This window comes from Tenebrio molitor, chromosome 3, assembly GCF_963966145.1.
Source record: "Tenebrio molitor chromosome 3, icTenMoli1.1, whole genome shotgun sequence".
Taxonomy (NCBI): domain Eukaryota; kingdom Metazoa; phylum Arthropoda; class Insecta; order Coleoptera; family Tenebrionidae; genus Tenebrio; species Tenebrio molitor.
The window spans coordinates 28,684,048-28,703,281 of NC_091048.1; the positions used below are offsets into that span (position 1 = coordinate 28,684,048).

A 19,234-nucleotide genomic window follows, 5' to 3' on the forward strand; every position below is an offset into this window, starting at 1 on the left:
GAAGAAACTAGATCAAAATCGCTAATACGTAAGTTAATGACGTGTACGTCTGGATGGCTAAAGAAATTGGAAGGCCTCCTAAAAAATGAAGAGCTTACGTAAAGCAGCGATGGCAATAACAATTATTTTTTAAGAGATTGTAAAGTGGAATCTCTTGCCAGAAGTAGTTGGTTATTAAATTGTCTCTACGTAGCGCCACGACAGTTTAAAAAAATGACAGAATCGTTTTGTAAGATACGGAAATTATTAAGATTATTGGAGTTATCTTTGGATGTGGAGATGTGTCAGATAAGTTGACTGGAATTTGATTGTTGTGAAGTCGAGGAAGAGAATGAAGGAGACGCTAATCGTTTCAGCGAAACACAAACAATTAAGATAAACTTTCTGAAGTAAAATCTTCTGTTAGAAGCTAGGTATCTTGAAAACAATCTTTAGATATCTTGTTAGTTCAAATTATGGATACCAAACAAAAAAAGTGAAGAAAGTAGAAGACAAATAGTAATTCACTGCTACACATGTTCAGGAAATTTGGAATATGTAGTCTGTTCAAAAGTAATTTGGCAGCAAATAGTTTTCTGTGTGGAATAAGAGAACATATTTTTTTCCAGTCAGAGATAATTGATGACAGTATTTTTTTCTTACGTTTGTTTTTTGTTTTGCCTGTAACATTTCTTTTTGGCCATCAAATGTCTTATGTTTCATATGAAATAATCACTGTTTATTTTGTACTAGACAAGGCTAAGTGGGATAGCCTAAATCGACTTTGCCTCACTAAAGCCAGTTATTTTTATTATTAATAATTAATATGCATATAATAATAAATTCTACAACCAAAATCTAAAATAATTCTGTTTTATTTTCAAATATGCTCCTTTGAAAGAACTAACAAAAGAATTAATATTCTAGAAAAGAAAGTCAATCAAATCTCTTCATAACATGGAATTACAGATTTACGCTTGCTCGAAAAATAATCCAATCATAATTTCCGTCATTTTTTTGGGATTTTTTTCTGTCATCCATTTTTTTTAACAAATACATATTCCATTTCATACTTCTCAGATAATAAATAATAAATGCAATCAGAATCGCTACCGGAATCCATTCCTAAAAAATCGACACAGCTAGAAAGAATTGCATAAACTGTGTGTAAAATAACTTTTGTAGCGGCAAATGTGCTTACTCCAATTGAAAAAAATAAATAAAAGGAAGAGCAGAAAAAATTGTAGCCAAGCCTTCATTTAAATATTTGTAAAAAGTTCTCGAGTTGCATTATAGAGTTCTTACTTAAAAAAATTTAATTACCTACTCCAATTTCCATATTTATAAAATGTTTACTCCTCGACCACTTCCCAATTCGTTTGGACATTTTGTTACCAGCGCGGTTGGTCCGACCACCATCTCGTAACCTTGCGGCATTTTAATTATAAACACACAATCCCGACTCTCCCATGCCATTAGGTAGCTGTTGAAAAAATTACCATATCCTATAAAGACCTAATTCATATATCTTGTACAGCTCGGCGAGCTAATTTACGACCAAAACACCACCAACGACGTACATTTTACACGTGGGAAATTTCCCTCCTAATCTAAATGGTCTCTCCGTTAGATAAGTCCCGAACGATTCATCGTACCCCTCGCAATTTTTCTGTAACCGAATCCTGGAGCCTCGTTCCCGACGCTCTCCTAAATGGAGCCGTTATGACGTTTTAGGTGAGAGAAGAACGACGGACAATGGATGCATTTTCTTGGTCCGTCGCGTTTACACAGAAACAGTATGGTCATCTGGTTAATGTAAGTGTTGCGCCCCACACGATCCGAAGAGAGTTGGCGCCACCAGAGGGGCACCCCGGGCGACTTACATGTGTACTACATGACACATCGATATCGGGCGGCGACGCACCGAAAAGGATGTTTGTTGGAAAGTTGAAAGGGAGACGATCAGACAAGAATGTATCGAAAACTTGAAGAATTTCAACCGTGAATGGATGAGGGTGACAGTTTTCAGATTGTTTTACGGCTGAAATACTTCCATTTGGTTGGGAAATTGTTTGGAGTTAAATATTATCATCAAAGAAAGAGACAAAAATTGGATAGGTGAAGTGGTAATTTAAGAGAATAAAAAGAAATTTACAATACATAACACTTTGTGGTGTTGCATAGGTGCAAATAAAGAATAGGGAATGAACCAGTACGATGCCTACAGCGTTCAAAACTATTTTTAATTTTAAAAGCCAGGAAATTATTTGGTCGTGTGGAATTCTGTAAAGTGCAGTTAAAATAGAATTCTGTAATTTTAAATACAAGATGGACTGCGCGTCATGTGGCGACATCTCTTGAAGGGAAGCTACACTCGCAGCTAGAATAAGCTTAGTCGCATGAGTCTTGGAACAGATTTTTTGCCTTCATTTTCTTTCTCCAACAGGTCAAGATCAATCAAATCACCAAAGGGAAGAAATGACACTTTACAAATATGTACATATAATTTTTTTCGCAAAAAAATTGAAACTAAATTTTCACAAAATAAAGAATCAGAGTAAGCACAGTTGCCGTTGGAGTGTTGCGTTTGCAGAATAAATTTCAGTAGTGATTAGACTGATTAGAGGAAATTGTTTTCCTCCAAGAGCATATTATGGCATCTAAGGAGAAGTGTTAAATGATGTGTGAGGTATTTGACAAATACCTAGATCACAAAAAGACATGGCAAAGAAAGTTTTTTTTTGGTAAAAATGTGTCATTTTGTATAGTATAATAACTATAACATGTAGTACAATAGTAAGATAGTAATAGAAATGAATAAATTGTGCTTTTTGTACATTTTCTTATAAATTATTTAATTTTATTTTTTGACAAAATTTCAAGAAACGTCAAATCGACGTTTTTACTTTTTATTCCCTAGAGAGAGATTAGCTTACTTTCGACCCCAAAAAGCAACCTGGTATTTAATATTTATAATTATCTATCATTTTCACGTAATAAAATACGTTTCAAAGTAGCAAACTGTCAGTCGGTAAATTACAGGAATCTGTTTCTCTACTATTAGGTCATTTTGTAATTATTTGTTTATTTCATTATTGTTTATCTCTACTATACTATTATCCTGTAAAGCTACTGTCCAAGAAGTTTTTGCAATGTTATTTGTACACATAGCGTGCAGAAATCTGTTTTCTGTTGTCATCTCAACATGTCCTCTCCTCTCTTAGTTCGCGACTTAGACACGAGATGTCTCATCGATGCCCAACCCGAGGCCACCACCTCCCCATTCTCCACACCGCAACATCTCCATCCCCCGACCAATTTTTGTTTTGTTTCTGGTCGAAATGAATTTTGTTTTTTTCGTTTTTGTGGTCTTCCTTTGAGTCGGCAAGCAGCGACAGGATGATGTACGCGTCCGGGAGGCCCAACGGCGTTCCAATAATATGATATACGACGGCTAATAAACACATGATAAGTATTAACAACCCATAAGTTGGTATAACACGATGGTGTATGTTCACAGTTAATAATAGGTGGAGTTGTGGACAGAAACAAAGCGGGAAGTCGGCGGGAGACCCCCGTTGCCCAGACACAGAACGGCGGACCTCGGTATAACAGAGTTGTCCGCCGTCGGGGGATCCTTTACCGCCACCCTGCGGGGGGCCGGACCCCGCACCACACGACCACTTAATGAGACGTGTATTTATATCGGCTGATAAATTGATACGAATTCAAATATGCGGCCCCCATAAAACAAACAACGAGAGAGGAGGCCAGCGCCACAAAACGCAAATGATCTCTCAACAGTTCCAGACGCTCGGAGGCCAACTTGCACTATCATCAGATCCACGATTTGTCAATTTGTGACAGTTCTATTTGTGCAAATATAGGTAACGTCTGTTCAAAAAGTTTTGGACATAACCTCAACTGTCAAGAATTGACAGAACTCGTTCGTGCGGCGAGTCGGGAGCTTATCTACAGCGGATCCGAAAATAAGATAAGTACGTCTGGAGTAAAAATTCCGATCGAGGGTGGCTGTTGTGAGGATGAGTCGCCGTTCCGCGGCCACCTTTGACGCTCCGCACCGACTGTACCTCTTCAATAAGTAACTAATGACGATGACTGGTCATGGTTTTAAGACCACCCAATCACAATATCACAACATTACCATTGTTGCCTCATAATAAATTACGTTAATTGTTGACAGCTAGCCGCATCGTGGCGGCCATGATAACATCTTAATTGCGCCTTGCTTAACTTTCCGCGAGTGTTTTCTTAATCAGCCACTCTGTGTGCGTGCGTCCTTTTTTTGGTCGGACCATTTTCGGCCACCTCCGATATCTGCCCCAGATGGGATCTTAACGGCCGCATTTTTTCCAAAAAACCAACAATCGAGCGGCCGTTGTCCCCCCGAAATAATTGATTAAGCGCGGTCCACGCGGGCCGACGCTGCACCGCCGCGCGGCACATCAAAAGCGAATTACAATCGCTAATTGCGTTAGAGATAATTTACCAAGTCGGGAGTTGGAAGGGAAGCGCTAAATAAGCAGAAAAGGAGTTGTTAATAGTTTTTTAGTGAATTACGGCCGGTCATATATTAGCAGCGCTAAAAGCCGCTTTGTTTTTATAGTTATTATCTTGTTTCCATTATTGGATGTGTTAGTTACCTGGATCTCGGTAGGCTACGGTCTCTGCCTTACCTGGCCGGACCCCGGTCTTCTTCGAGGGCCGGCATCCACAAGAAGCGTTCAGCGGGTTTTGCCCTACTGCCGTGGGGGCGATAAACATGTCAGGAGTCAGGACACAGCTCTTTCCTAATTTACAAATTTCATTTCCACAATTTTGGCAAATATTTGAACATTTGCAATCACAGCATAATTCTCTTACGTCAATTATTTTTTCTACTAAAACTCACTAGAAAAGAGACAAAGCAGAAACGTCAAACTTGTCAAATGATATTCTAATTAACAAGGTATTTTCCTTAATGACCATAGTATAGTTCTCAAGATGACACATGATTTTTCAGTTTTTTTTTTGGTAGTTCTACCGCTTTGGCAACGGCAAGTGTGCTTACTCTGACGCTGTAATTTTGAAAATTTTTAATTTAAATTTGGGTTTCTTTCTCTAAAAACAAGAAGTAGCATACTCCCCCCTTGGGTGATTCTTATCTAAATGACGAGTACAGTTCTTTTGACGGTAATACTGGCGCGTTGAACTTGTATCGGCGATTCTCGGTCATGTGTTGGCCTCATCAAAACAAAAGTGTCTTAAGTCAAGTTGACTTAGGTCCATTCTGGCTTTAGCAACGGGATCGCGCGAGATCAAACGGTCGCAAATTAATATTTAATTTCTTCCAGGAATGCCAATTCCCCAAAGTGCGATTATTTCATTCCGAGAGGCACAAGACTCGACCGTGGTTATTATTAGAAATCTGTAGCAGGTTTATTGCGGTCGACAAGCTGGGCGCAGCACCGGAGTCACCGTTTAACTTCCAAGAGTTCTAAGTTTGCTCACCGTCACTTGTCTCGGCTAATTAATGGCCGTTGTTTATTGTCCAGTTCATAATTCCTCTAATTCGAAACGATTAACCATCTCGGGGTGGCGGCGAATTCCCTTCTCGTTTTTTTTTCTACCAGAGCTCCTTCAGATCTCGCGGAATTTTCCCACACCCTCGTTAACACCTGTTACTGGATGTAAGGAAATTTTAAGGGTCATTAAATGCACGCTGAAGACCAGAACGAATCGTCTCACCATCGCCACTAAAAATTTCCAAGGCGGCGACCCACCCCAATTTGTTAAAATAGATTTTTTTTTTGAAAAATGACCGCTCTTATTTATGATATATGGTCGGGGTTTGGGACCCAGGCAAAGCCGTTCGTCGGATCTGGACGCTACGCCATGGGCCCACCGGGCGTCTCGCACATCTGGTGTGACCACCTAGCCCCAGAAATACAACCCTTGAGTATGATTTTTAAATTGTCTTGGATTTTCTCATGGGCTATGAGTCATATCGATGCAAACGACGAATATCGGTCTGAAGTAGGTGCTACAAACCGACCGGAAAACATCGTCATTGGTTTCGTTAGTTTCCAAGGTCACAGCCCATGAGATAATCCACCACCTTGACCACAGTAGGAAGTAGAGGTTTTCTCTTCATTTTAGTCTTGAAAGTATGTATACTATTCCTCTCTCCCTATGGAGTAAAAGCAAAGATTACTAAACAACGACAAGTGTGCTTACTCTGATGTTCCAGTTTTGGCTTGAACTGTAGATACATTTTTTTAATAGAGAAAAGATAGTAGGAAAAATCATTTGGGTGATACACTTTCCTCCCTTGCCATGCAGACAATTACGAATTCAGTTTTTTATGGACTCGATTTTGTCCCTTTTTGTCATTTTTTCCTTTTACTTCGAGCCTCTAAATTATCACCGCACCGAAATGCAAATCAGTGCGGTGGTCAGGAATCGTCCTCTACCTGTATTTAAGAGATGCCCTTATCGTCCCATCTCCCGCATAAATTATATCGACCGCTCCCGGTATGGGCACACCGATCGGGGTGTGCTCGTTAGAGAGACACCATAGAATTGCATTTAGTACTTGTTAAGTTTAGTACAAATTTACTGCACATCGTTTAATTTTATACACATGCCTCTGGTATTTAAGCACGCGCGATCTCTTGTACTTTCTACGCTGGCGTGCCTCCCCTCCACCGCCATTAAAATTTATTTCCATCGATAAAACGCTTTTCTACGTTTAATTGGTAGACGCTCGGGAAGAGGGTACGTGCATTGTCCTCGAATTCAAATTAAGATCGTCGACGTCACTGAAGAAAGTTAAATTGATACCAATGCGATTTGTACCACTCTCCTGGAGCAGTTCCCATCGAGATTTTGCTAGTTTTGTTGGTGGAGCGCGAGAGATGGCGCCAGTGGCGTCGACTCACCGCGCGGCTGTGACCGCTCGCGGTATATAGTGAGCGACTAGGTCGCCGCGCGCTCGAGTAAAACTGGCATTTTTTTGGGGAATCGACGGAAGATTTTTAATTTAATTTTGCCCGGCATTCATCTCCAACAAAGAGAGGTCTGACAAAGCGTTGAGATAAACTCCATCGAAATGGGATATTTTTTCGTGGCGGGAACAAATCGCCGTTCGGAAACAAAGCGGCGGCGGAATCGAGTATCGACCAGTCGATTTCGACTCCGGTCAGTTCGATACTTACTTCCCCGGATTCGTCCTGGTGGCCGTCTACACGACTCTATTAAGACATCACCGGAGCATATCTACATTATAACAGGCCGAACACGACCGGCTAACATGCGCTTGTATATTCTTTATCCGCAGGTGACTCGATATCGATGCGATAAATATGTCGCTTTTCGGCCGGGGCCGTTTATTTTCGCGTGATTTATCCGCTCATTGTTCCCCACCACCGCCGCCGCCGCGACAAGAAAACCAACCGAATCAAAAATCACGTGCAATAACAAAAGACGATCAATCACGGCGGCGACAGCGTGCGCCGGACCTAATGAACGGCGGCGTCACAAAGGCAAAAACCGTCGATTCATAAATTTCATTTGTTTTGAATAAATCAAATCCGGTGGACAAACAACGGCCCCTCCGGCTGATTAATTGGCTCCTAATGAGTCGAGGCGGCGGGCCCGGCCGCCGCCGAGACGGACCTGGCGGCGACTCCGGCCCTGGCTTTCTGTGACGGCGGAAGTGCCGCCTTACGACTGGATTAAAATTTGTTTCGGAGATGTCGTCCGTCCGACTAACTGTACCTGACGTGCGCCTCGATAACTAATTAATTCACGATTTTTAACGGCGTCAGGTGTGATCGGACCAACACGACGGATAAATCAGGTCATCTTTATAATATTTACGAGCAGACAGGTCACAATCTTTCATTATCACAATATGAAAGACAAATTATCAATTATCAATACGGCGACGTATTCTACTACAGGTAATTCCTGCAAAAAGCTTGAAAAGCTTAATTTTTTGTATTTTCTGCTTTGTTACCACTAGAAGTATTCGCTGCAGAAGGCTTCAAAAGCTCTATTTGTTAGATTTTTCTGCTTTGTTTTATCGCTTTTGAAATATGGACTACAAATTATCAATAGTTACAGAGCGACGTATGCCATTATAGTTAGTACCCGTTGCAGAAAGCTTGAAATTCTCAAATTTTTACATCATTGTTCTTTGTTGTGTCTTTTGAAATATGATAAATTATCAAAAGATACACGGTGACGTATGTCATTGACAGCAAGTGATCTAGAAAGCTTGAAAATCTCAAATCTGTTACCATTTTTCAATCAGTCCTCTTATGAGGGATAAGTTAGAAATTATGAGTAGTTACATGGTGACGTTTTCCACTAGAAGTATCCTCTGCAGAAAGCTTCAAAAGCTCTATTTGTTACATTTTTCTGTTTTGTTTTATCGCTTTTGAAATATGGACTACAAATTATCAATAGTTACAGAGCGACGTATGCCATTATAGTACCCGTTGCAGAAAGCTTGAAATTCTCAAATTTTTACATCATTGTTCTTTGTTGTGTCTTCGATACATTATCAAAAGATACACGGTGACGTATGTCATTGACAGCAAGTGGTTTAGAAAGCTTGAAAATCTCAAGTCTGTCACCATTTTTCAAACGGTCCTTTTACGATTGACAAACTAGAAATTATCAATAGTTACATGGTGACGTTTACCACCAGAAGTTTTTGCTGCAGAAAGCTTCAAAAGCTCATTTGTTACATTTTTCTGTTTTGTTTTATCGCTTTTGAAATATGGACTACAAATTATCAATAGTTACAGAGTGACGTATGTCATTATAGTACCCGTTGCAGAAAGCTTGAAATTCTCAAATTTTTACATTGTTGTTCTTTGTTGTGTTGCTTTTGAAATACGATAAATTATCAATAGTTACATGATGACGTATGTCATTGATAGCAAGTGGTTTAGAAAGCTTGAAAATCTCAAGTCTGTCACCATTTTTCAAACAATTGACAAATTAGAAATTATCAATAGTTACATGGTGACGTTTTCCATTAGAAGAATTCGCTGCGGAAAGCTTCAAAAGCTCTATTTGTTATATTTTTCCGCTTTCTTGTATCGCTTTTGAAATATCAACTACAAATTATCAATAGTTACAGAGCGACGTATGCCACTATAGTAGTTCTCGTTGCTGAAAGCTTGAAATTCTCAAATTTATACATTGTTGTTCTTTGCTGTATTGCTTTTGAAATACGATAAATTATCAATAATTACACGGTGACGTATGTCATTGATAGCAAGTGGTCTAGAAAGCTTGAAAATCTCAAGTCTGTCGTCATTTTTCAAACGGTCCTTCTACGATTGACAAGTTAGAAATTATCAATAACTACAAAGCAATCTTTATCAATAGCAATAATCGCTGCAAACAGCTTGAAAAGCTCCATTTATTGTATTTTTTGAAGTGAAAACTTCTTTAGGCGCACCTCATACGTTATTATATTATTCCCGGGCAGTAAATTAGTTTTACCGTCACGCGTCACGTCACACGCTCCGAGGTGAAATCCTGATTCTAGTAAGTTCGGGGGAGTCGAGTTTAACCGAGCGAGCGAGAAACAGTCAGCTGTGCGTCACTTCCAAATTTTCGTTGTGTTTTCATTGTGTTGCTAAGTGACAAATGACTAATTAGAAATTATCAATAGTTACACTACGACGTATCAGGTCCTGAAAGCTTGAAAAGCTCAAGTATGTCACTACCGAGTTGCGAACTTTTCAAGTGACCCCCGTACGAGTGACAAATTATCAACAGTTGCACGACCGAAGAAAACTAGAAACTTTCAATTTTTTTTGCATTTTTCTCTTTTTCATTCTTTGTTCTCTCGAAGAAAAATCCTTGGTAAAATTAGAAAAACACTTAATTAATGAAGTTAAGTGAATCGGCGAACAATTACAGCAATTACAGAAGAAGCAGCGAACAAGCACTTCGCCATCGCAGTCCCGTTGACTTATCTTATTTTCTCACGCATCTCTTTATTCCAGTAAAGAAGCAACAAGACAATAAAATCCCAAACATTTAAAGTACTCTATTGTTACAAAAACCACAAATCGTTTTGTAGCCGGGAATGCACACTCGGTAGACCAATAAATAGCGGGCGCAGTATTGCGTTCGCCTCGAAAATAAAATATCTGTCGGAGTATTGTCACCTTTGCGCTCGAAAATATCTCGGCTATTTTTGACGTTCGCCTCGGGAAAAAGCGGTGATTTATCGCAACAGCACGTTGCTGCGCCGCACTCGTCCACTGACAGTTGACGTTTCGGCCACACCAGTGCCATTCTTTGACCCCGACTAATCGCCGTATCAACGCCATCTCAGATCGATTAGTTTCTTTGAACAATGGCCGAGAAGCGAAGCCATCAATTCGGTCGCCGGGAAATAAATCAAAAAGATAGGCAGCGGATGATCGACTTTGGACACAATACAAATAAATTTCAAAAGTCGGACCGATCTTTGTTTCCTGACAATCTGTTGTATCATCATCGTAATATTTACATGACCGTTCGGGCGTTATCGCGACGGCGATCGCCCGAACGGCCCTCTCCTTTTTCGCCTTTTTCCCGGCGCCATTGTGCGCGCTTTTCCATTTTCGCGATTTTCCCAAGTGTTTGTTCTGCATTAAAATGGAAATTTCGTTCATTTCCTCGCGTAAATCTCGTTTGAAATATTACCGGGACGGCTGCAGACACCGGATTGATTTATACTTTTCACCGGAAAATTGGAAATTCAACTCCCAACCCTCCCCGCGCCGCCGAAACCTGCACTCGTTAGAAACGCGTTAGATTTTAACGTCGCAATCACGTCGGAGATCAACCCGATTTCGACCACGTCGAAAAGCGGTTGATTTTTGGTTGATCTCGTCGCTGTTTTAGGCGCGGGCTCCTCTCCTGCCTCTCTTATTAGCTTTATCGCCGCCCCGGCGCTTTACGGTCGTAATCCCGCGAGAAATGCACACACATTTGAATTTCTCTCGGCGTTCGGAATGTCGACAGCGCCGCCATTTTATTGCCACTTCCACTTTATATTTAAATTTGAAGCCATCCAATATTCTGGCAATTTCATCGCAGCTACTGTACAAACACGTCGGAATGGAGCGGGACCAGCTTATGAGGGCATAACGACGATTGCCTCTTCTCATCTGGAAACGTTCCACGGGAAAAGTGGGGAAAATTGCCGCCGAGCAATGGAAATGTATTCGCACGCCCATTTTCAGGCTGTATAAGTAGTTTTTTATTCAAAGCCGAGACCGGAGGTCGTCTTATTTGAATTCTGATATTGCCGAAGGTGGCCATTAAACATTTTCGGTTGGAGGAGGCGGCGAGTCGGATCACATTCGCTCGTTCTGCTCGGGGGTGGCAAGATGCGATCGGAATTTACATCTCACCGAAATTCCTTGAACCAACACAGAGTGGCGAAGGTGGACCAGCTTTGTTCAACAAATTAAGACGTTTAGTTTGTTTGCTCCGTTATTGCAAAATTTGTGGGGCAGCTGCTCTGACAAGGATCTAGAGAGATTTCGCAATTTGTTGCCATTCCACACAAATCGCCCAAGACCAGGTTCCACGAAAGCTTTACAACTCTCTTAACTTTTATCTCTGTTCAAAAATTTCACAGTTTATTTACTTCACTCCCAATACTACCAACAAAGATACAATATTACACTAGAAAAACCTAGAAAAGCATTTTGAAGTGGAAACTTCTCTAGGCGCAGCGCGACGTTATTCCCGGGCAGTGTATTAGTTTCACCGTCACGCGTCACGTCTCACGCTCCGAGGTGAAAGGCTCATTCGAGTAAGTAAGTAAGCGGTTGAATTAAAAATTCCCAGTTGAATAAAAATTGTGAATTAAGTCTCAAAAATGTTTTTCTTTCAGAAAATGGTGTCCAAAGAAATTTTTGATTTTTTTTTGTGGAGTGTGAAAGTGTTTTTTTTTTGTTCGGCTCGCAGCCCTCGCCGAAGCAGGAATTGAGCAGGCGAGAAAATTCAAATAAACACATTTTAAACGTTAGCTTAGCTCAGCAAGGAGACTGTAACCGGCCCCGGAGATCCCGTCGGCCGTAAATCACGTTCTAAGTTCCAGATGTAAATCGCAACCCCATTTTATTTGCATGGAGGATGTGACGTATAAGTGATTGCCAATCTCCCCGAAGATCGTATCGAAACTCCGGAAATCTATTGGCGAATGCTGATTACAAAACGTCTTCATTTAAATTTTAATACAATTCGATTCCGAAGGAAACGGTCCGATCCGTCACGGCCCTGCGGAATTGATGGCCCCGAAATAGGGGTAGTTCCGAAAACCGGACTGTTTCCACACGTAATTGAAAAACAAACAGCGGCCGTGACTAAATAAAGCGATTAAGGGGGTGCCACCCCTAAATATAGTGTTACAAAGCTACCGAGTGTTCCCATCGAGAATTAACATTTAAAATCGCTTAGCGCCGTGTTTGCTTGGATACAGGTGTGCCAACATTTTCACCACAAAAAAAAAAAACAACACCACACAACAAAATTATGGAATAGAAATGGCGCGTTTGTTGGTGGGACGGCTCACCCGATTTATATTATGTGTTTTTGATGGCCACTACCAAAACAATATTTAAATTTTGAAAATCCGGGACTTTATTTAAGCAGCGATCGCCTTTGTATGGTAATCAAACCTCTAGCCATCTTCCTTCGAGGGATTTACGAATTAATCTTCGAGGCACATGTGACAAGGCCCCATTAAGAGTGACGGCGCTCGCTTATTTCCTTTGAATTATCGTCACTTACCGGTTTCCTTTCCAAATCAAATAAACACCATTAAGGCGCGATCATCCAGACCACTCCAACAACCCCTCAATTAACGGGGGCGGCAATTAAAACTTCACAAGTGCCTAAGTGGCGTCAAGATTTGACATGTGTTAAGTCGGTGCACCTGTATTTACCGACGCCGGAAACACGATAATCGGTCGGCAAATAAAGAACCAGAGGGCTGATGGGGCCGACTTTAAAGGATGATGGAACGGCGAAGGACGACCGCGAATCCAAGATTTCATCGAAGTTTGTAGATTTTTAATAGCTTTTTCGAAGCTGATATAAAAATCAAATCAGAAGAAATATTTTGAGATAACACAGCGTGATGTGATATATCTTGTGACATTCCTGGAGGAATGAGCTTTCTATCAGTGAAAGTCCCGTCGAAATCGGTTCAGTTTTTAATAATACAGGGGTGCACAAACATACTTATATACATACATTTACCATTTAAACACATTCCTCCCAGTTAAGCTGTTACATTTGACCATTTCGAAGCTCCGACTCGACAAAGCGTGCCAAAAATATGTTTGGAACGTCAGTTACTCGGGAAAAACTGCAGTTCGAGCGGTATTTGCACGATGATTTCGCGAAAAGTCGTCAGTTTCGAAATTTGGAATTCAACAGGCTTCGGTTTAATGGCACATTGTGAGGTGAGGTACGACCGTGGCGGAGGCCGTCTGGGCGGTACAGCCGCCTGTTCGTTACCAGCTGAGTGACACCGCCACCTCGTACTGTCTTGTTAGTGCGGCGTGGCGACCGAGACCACTTTACATTGAATGAAGATATCGGAATAATAAGCTAAATGGACATCGCCTTACCAGATATTTATCACGGTTGGTCGTTCTTTTTTCCAGGTTTTTTTTTCGCCTATTTGGAAGAGCACCGTCAGTAGTTGCTGAACGGCACTTTACGACCGCGGCCAGGTTCTATGAGAACAGGAAATTGTGGCCTTAATATTGTCGCAGAGATTAACGATTTTGATGGCGGAGCGGTTCGTGGAACTGCGATGGGGAAAGGAGAATGATTTTAACGACGAGGAGGGCGGAGTAGGAGGTTTGCAAAAATTTACAAAAACGGTACATTTTTTGTTGAATTTGTGTTGAAAAGTCAATGTGGAGAAATTGTCAGATGGAAATGAAATCGCGAAAGTCAAAAGAAAATTTTTAGTTTGAAAACCAACATTTTTTTTTTGAAAAGTACCTTTTTTCGAAAAATCAAAAATCAAAATTTGGATTTACGAACGGAGAGAATGAATTTTAACCGAAAAATGAAGAGTATTCGTAAACGTGGAAAGTCCAAATTGCTCAAATTTGTATTGTGGGGGCCAAAAATTTTTGATTTAAAAAGCAAAATCTTCAGTTTTTATTTGTCCACCAGTTTCAGAGTGGATACTTTGATTTTTGAAATGTCAAATCATCAAAGCTTCGAGAATTGATTTGAAAATCCTGATTTGAAAGTAAAATTTTGTAGTGGAAGAATTTTGAAAAATCGTTTCACTTTCACTTGTTTATTATTAACGACCCTGTAAACGCACCCAAGGCGCCACTTCACCATTGTTCCGACCACATTCTAAATCTAATCTACTTATTCAGCATTCGACACCTGGAGCACATTTTTTATTTCCCCATGCCCACGACCCATCACGTGATTAATTAATGGATGTCATTCGACCGGATTTGTCTGGTCTTCATTAATAATTTCATTAATAAATTAATTCGCTCGTGAGTGCCGTTAGATTTATGCGTCTTGAGGTTGTTAACATGCCGCGATTACACGAGTGGTACATTTTTCCGGTTTTGGGACACCATGGTATGGTCAAGGCCGGATATGGGACTGCGTGCACGCCACCCATAACAATAAAAATGATTAATCGCGACGGATTCACGTTAATTTAATGGGTTTGTTGCGATTAATTTGGTTTGTTTTTCGGCGGCGGCGAGCGGGGGCGGCGTGCGGTAACGCGAATGCCAATTGAATTTATTTGCATAGGATATTGTTCAACGTCACGAATTGTAAAAATTCGTTCGTTATAATAAATTCGTAACGCTTTTGAAGGAGAAGACAAAGCAAAAAGTGTAATCAACAAATGATAAAAAAAATTACTTAAATTGTAGAACAATGGAAACAAAAGAACTTAATTCATAAAATAAATTCCAAAAATATTAATTAGGTAAAAGAAGGATTATGGAAAATAAAGAGTGGGAAGAAATATTGTAAATAAAAATAGATTAGACAGGTGGCGTGAATAAAAAAAGGTATATACAATGAAAACTATTAAAAAAAACATATCCAAAAACGAAAACAAAAAACAAACAAAAACAATGAGAAAGAAGCAGTTACCAAAATATTAATAATATCGAAAGTTTGCTTTAAATAAAAGATAAAAGAACAAATAGAAATTATAAAGAACAAACATTTTTTAAATTGATCTGGGAAAAAATAGTTAGAAAAACTAGACGAATTAAAAGCAAAAAAGAAGACAACAAAAAATATTAAAGTTAAAAAACCAGATATACGTATGTATAGTCGCTGAAAAAATAAAAATAAAAAAATACTCTAAAATGTAATAAAACAGAAATAGGAAATAAAAGATTATGATAAATATTTATCAAAATCTAACATAAAAAAAGAAGATTTTAGAAACTAAATACTGGAGAAAAACTAGTTCAAATTAGAAGACAAGCTGATAGGATGAATTAGAAAATAATCTAACAACTTAAAAGAAATTTAAAAATTCAAAGGAAAAATGATTCAGTAAAACTCTCAAGTAGGGAAAAGATTTGAGGATAAAATTAACAATATTAAAAAAGATTTAGGACAATAATTAATACAGCTGTTAAGAGGTCCATCTAAGAAAATGTGTAAACGTTGTGCTAAATAAAAACATATTTGTATTTCAATTACAACAATTTTTTGTTGTTGCAATTAACAACAATGTAAAATGCGTTCACGTTGTTTTGGCATAATGGGAGGCCATGGTAATTTTGCATTTAATTTGATAGTACAGCTGTCTGTTGAATTAGATTAAGATTTTCTAAATTTGAGGTTATAAATAGCATAAATGTCTAGTCAATGTCAGTTTTACTAGTTTGCAACAGAAGAGTACTCAGACATCGCGGGAAATTGAACAACATCTTAATTTTGATAGATCCACATGTCAGGCACTTTAGTGACGGAAATAAAACAGTATGTCCAACGTTAAAAAAATAAATCATGGCTTCCCATCATGCCAAAACAACGCGAACGGTGTTTAGAAGAGGAACTGGGTGTTTTCTCGAAAAGCCTTGAAAAGCAGGAGTCGAATCTGAGCAGATATCAAAAGAAACAATTTCAGAACAAATTATTATGGTTGAAAAAATTGATGTTAATGTTTTTGGGCCACCATGTAGTCAAATATGTAGTTGTGATTTTAATAATGAAGCTACCTGGATAGAGACATAAGCAATAAATTAGATAACGTTGAGGTAATGAATACCACAAACATAAAGCCTGAAATTATTCTTAAATGTTGTTAATAAAATACATAAATGGAAACATAAACATATTCTAAATTATCTAAACAGACTTGTAATAAAATCTTCAGAATTTCTGGAATTTTTGGTTCAACGCATTTAAAACCAAAAGATTCTGATACAAAAAAGCGGTCTAAATATAGACTAATTACTTGTTTACCAATAATCTATAAAATAATTACTTCACGCCTTATAAAAATAATTTATAATCATTGTCTGAAAAACAAGATAATTAATTAATGCACAAGAAAAACGTTGTATCGAGGGCGCTTTTGCTTGTAAAGAACAACTATCGATGACTCCACTGTAATTCAGCAAGCAAAAAAACGTAATATTTACACAACCTTTATAAACTATAAAAAGGTAAACCTGTTTTGCATTCATGGCTCGCTGAAATTTTAAAAATTAGTAAAGTTCATTCTACGTTAACGATGTTTTTATTATGAAATTTTGGCCCCAATATTTGGCTTGAAAATCAGACCCAATTTCAAAAAGGAAAGAATTTTTTCAAGGTCCTTGTGGTTTTCATATCGGATTTAATACATGAATTATAAAATTATTGCTTCGACCGAAAATTAGCTTATCTGTTTACCAAAATTAACCAAACATTTTTCTGCTGATGGACGAAACAACATACAGAAGCCACAATACAGAAAAATAATGTTTTATAGAATACTGTAATTATGACAGTGTTTTTCACTTAAAAAAATCACGGTAAATATCATAGCAACTAGTTTAATGCAATGGTATCAAGTATATAAAGTAATATGTAATTGTAAAACATCAGTTTCATTTTTTCTAATAATGAAACTTATTTATAAATTTCTCGTCATTGTCGTAGAAAAAGTATAGTATTGTACTTGCGGATAATGGCTATTACTCGCACACAATATTATTCTGACGAGTAATAGCCATCATTATCTGCTTATTGAATAACATACTATTACAGTAGTTAAGTGGACCAAAATTCATACTCAGAATATTAACATTAAAGTAAGAACATTATTCACAAAATTTAATATACATCATCCCATGCCAGCTATCGAAAGACTGAATTTATCATGGAAATATGGTGGTCGAGGATATGCAAGTTTACAATTTTTCTTGATAATCAAATTGCTAATTATTTAACAACCTACTTTTTAAAAAATGAAAAATGAAAATATATTAGAGAAGTCACTTATCGGAGCAGATAATAATTACAGAGTTCAAAATCTCAAAGAAACAACGACACAAATTGAGAATTTTTAACAACATTATCGGTAGGAATCAAAGAGTGTCCTTCACCATTTTGAACGAGAAACTAATTGATCTGACATTCTGGTTATGAATAAAACAATTAATGATGCATTCTTTATTGACATTTATATGCCAAATTCCAATAATTTAAACTAAATGGATAACAATGAAACTGCAAAATGAATGTACCTTGAGCTAGAAATAAAAAATCACCGAGTGACCGAGTCAAATGAAGCATTTCTCACGATTTATTTATCAATAATTACACAAAATATTTGATAATTAAATTACCCCTATTAAAAAAATACTCTAAAAAAGGGAATTAACGAAATTATTACCAATATTTAACCGGTGCCACTGTGGTGTAACACGAGTCGCCCATGTGCATGGATGACAGATGTCAAAATCAAAAATAGCAAGATGGCCGTTCAACGTTAAAAAGTAAACTTTAAACTTTAGTAGACTTTCCTTACTAATACTATTGAACCTTCAAGTACTAATAATATTGCAACAAGAGAATTAGGAATTACTGATGTTTTAAAATTTGAAAATTGTTAGTTTTAAAAAAGGAAAAAAATACATAAATGAGAACATGTCCGATTTTTTTTTTGTTATTCGCTTGAAGATTAAATAGTAAATATCATTCAAAGTAAAAGGTCTTTTTGTGTTTCGCCCAGTTGCCAACCTCGATTTCGTTTCGGTTCTCAATCTCTGGGGTTAGCACAAAAAGACTCACTTCTACTCTTAATGATATAATCTGCTATAACGTATAGATATAAATGAAAACGTTTTAATTCAAATTCAAAAAACAGTACCTAGTGTCATGCGCTTATCACTGTGTTTTTTTTTTAACATGGACCATTATCAATGGATTTAATACGTGATAATAATTAATTTGGCCAGAATGCCGTGTCACCGGATGTGTGGTGGGCCAAAACATAATATGTACCGCTTACCTACCAGTTTCTATAAATAAATTGAGTCTTGATTTGGGGTTGGGGGCGCAGCCTCGTCCTGTTGAAACATTTAAAGTGTTCGAGGGCGTCGGTGTTTATTTGTTAATAATCGTCCCCTCGTCGAGCACCCTCCGACTGAATTTTATAAAAGCGCCATAAATTTCCACTTGGAAGACAATAAAAACTCGGACTCATCATTTAAGATAATAAAGCTCCATCAGGGCGCGAGTTTCATCAAGTAATTGCGGTGGTTCCCCGAGTTTCGCGAAAAAAAAAAAGTAAAGATGTCTGAAAAATATGATCGGAGCATGTGTACGGGGGCGGCGAAAATCTCCGGCGGGAAGAGCCCCGGCGGAAGTCGAGTCTCTAATCTGGAGTTTCCGCTCGATTAGCGGCGCACACTAACCGCCATATTGGAGTTTGATTTAAGAACACTCATTTAGCGCCAACAAAGACGTTCAACTGTTCTATTATCTTTTTGACACGGAGTTTATCATGTCGGCTATGGGTCCGCCGCAATTCCGACCAATATCGTACGTCAACTTATTGTACGGTGAAGTGAAAAGCATCAATAATTTTTCAGTTATCGCCGCCCGAAAGCGCCGTATCATCGGTGCGTTCACCGTAAAAATCGCAATATAGCCCCGGAAGGGGTGCGATTTACGCGCCGCCCCCCGCGCCAAAAAACAATCAAATCGAAAT

The 19,234-nt window shown here is 38.5% G+C and overlaps 1 long non-coding RNA gene across 2 annotated transcripts in view; it reads left to right on the forward strand.

Annotated features, from left to right (window-relative positions):
• LOC138127028 (uncharacterized) overlaps positions 1–19,234 on the forward strand; it is a 40,360-nt gene that overhangs the window by 640 nt on the left and 20,486 nt on the right. The window lies entirely within an intron of this gene.